Raw genomic sequence first — 2,500 nt, forward strand, 5'->3', positions numbered from 1 at the left:
CATTTCTGACATCTGTGTGGTGCTGATGGACAGCTCCTTGAATTATTGGTGTGTGTGTGTGTGTGTGTGTGTGTGTGTGTGCGTGTGCGTGTGCGTGTGTGTGTGTATGTGTGTGTGTGTGTGGACAGCTCCTTGAAAACTGTAATACTGAAGGTGTTGCAACATGTTACAGGTGCTGTGTTAGTGACTGTGGAGCTTCCAACATGTTTCTCCTGTATTCAGTTCAGTCCTTTATGTTCAATTTTCAATAAAAAAGTGCTCTGAGAACGCATTATATGGCCTTTGTATTTATGGGGTCGGAGGTGGGCCGCGAACATTTTTGAGACATAAAAGTGGGCCCTGAGTTGGAAAAGGTTGGGAACCACTGCTCTATCTAATGACTGTCAATGCAATGCTGCATACCAGTTTAGTGGGGCTTACCTTCTCTTCTGTTATGTTATTTCCATGAGTCTTTTGTGTTGCTGCCTTCGCCTCTGGTGAAATAAAATCGATCTCCTTACTCGGCTTTAACATGGCGGTGGGTTTCAATTGTTTTGAGAGAGAAAAAGTCTGCTGCTCAGGAAGCCCTTGTAGTTGAGTGCAGCGTCGAATGCGCTTCTTGGCATCAACCTTTATATTTGTCAATTATTTTCCTTTTTCTTTTCTGTTTTAGTTGTACCGTAAATTCCGGACTATAAGGCGCACCGGTGTATAAGCCGCACCTGCAGAGTTGACTGTTTTTTACATATATAAGCCGCACCGGACTATAAGCCGCGGGTGTTTTGATGTTTAATTACCATATGTAAGGGTTCGTGCACAGAGGGGATTGTCGGGAAAGAGATGGCTGTTTGGGGAAGCTCCCATTTATTAACATTTCAACAAAACAAGTTGCATATTTGCATAACGTATTCAAGTGTTACCATTTAGTGCAATAGTAGCTACAGAACATGTACTGTGCTGTGTAAATTTAGGGGTCCTTGGCATGAAAAAGGTTTAAAACCACTGATCTACATTATAGCCTACAGTAGTACCATAACAAAAAACAAAGCTTACAGCGCTTGACGAGGCAATATCAATGGCTAAATTAAATGTGCAAAATAAAAATAAAAATAAAGTGCCTGTAACACGACAGTAAGCGCGTAAGCCTAAAGTTGCAGTAACACGGCTGCTTAAAATATACGGTAATCAGCCTACCAGAAAAGTCATTAATCCTCGTCTTCATCTTTTAGGCTAAGGTGCAGTACACGGCTGTAACCAGAAAAGTCAAGTCATTAATCCTCATCTTCGTCTTCTTCCTGCGTACTAAAACCACCAAAGTCCTCATCTTCAGTGTCGGAAACGAACAGGCTCAGGGTGGCTTCGTCAGCCACTCTCCTCTCTCCTTCGTTGTCGCTCTCAAAACCAACGAACTCCTCTTCGTCACTGTCGGAATCGAACAGCCTCTGAAGGCCCTCAGCTGTGGCGGCGTCCTCCTCTTCATCACGCAGCAGTCCAGCCTTTCGGAACCCGTTGGTGATCGTGGATGTTTTGACACTCCTCCACGCTGTCAGGATCCACTGGCAAACTTGAGCCTTCAGTCGGATCTGAACGGCACCTCGGCCGTCTGCTCTCTGTGTCAACACCCTGATGCCAAGGTTACGTGCTGCTGCTCGATTTCCTTCTTTCCTTCTTCTTCTCGCCGCCATCGTCGTAACACAGCCAGTTCTCCATCTTTTGAAGCATGATGTTAGATTACAACGAGCTAGTTGTGTGGCTTAGCCTTCCAAAATGTTGCCGTTAGTTTTTTAGAATGTAATACATAGAATTGGGAATGTTACATTCAATTTCATTCTGACTGTCTTTCAGGCTCAATCGCTGCCATTTTCCCCCCGGAGCGAGGGAGGAGGGAGGGTGTTTTACCGTAGTGGCTGAGAGAGCGTAGTGGCACAGTGCTCCAATCAGGTCGCGAGGCACATTTTTTGCAACATCATCCAATCAGGGTCTCGCTCTCGTAATGTCTGTCTTGCTCTCGTTCTGCCTCATACCAACATCCATAGATTTTGGAGGTTCCCGAGTGGCCGTTTGCTGAAAAAATCCATAGATAAGCCGCACCGTTATATAAGCCGCAGGGGCCAAAAAAGCCCAAAAAACGGGGAAAAAGCCGCGGCTTATAGTCCGGAATTTACGGTAGTTGTATTAAAGGGTTTGACTCTCAGCGCTGGCAGCTATAAGTGCTGCTGTGACATTCTGCCTCTCAACAAACAAAATGTCTGTCTATCTTTTCCACATGACTCCTCCGTCTTTGCCATTTTCTCACACAGCAGAATGAAATGACAAACATATTTTACATTCATGACAGAATTCCTTCAGGGTGTTTCATTGACCATCTATGGTTAAAGGAACACTCTGCCCATTTTCAACCAGCTTTGTATCATTAGAACATCAGTAGTATATCAGAAAACTGTAAACAGTTAAGTTGACAGTTATTGAGTGTTATAGTGTGGACCAGTGACATCACTAACTCAAATTAATAACTCATTAA

The 2,500-nt window shown here is 44.2% G+C and overlaps 1 protein-coding gene across 1 annotated transcript in view; it reads left to right on the forward strand.

Annotated features, from left to right (window-relative positions):
* Window positions 1–2,500, forward strand: part of LOC310798923 (cell adhesion molecule 4-like) — a gene marked incomplete at its 5' end in the record, with an annotated part of 54,573 nt that overhangs the window by 425 nt on the left and 51,648 nt on the right. The window lies entirely within an intron of this gene.

Source organism: Poromitra crassiceps (assembly GCF_964638095.1).
Source record: "Poromitra crassiceps genome assembly, chromosome: 26".
In the NCBI taxonomy this organism is placed as follows: domain Eukaryota; kingdom Metazoa; phylum Chordata; class Actinopteri; order Beryciformes; family Melamphaidae; genus Poromitra; species Poromitra crassiceps.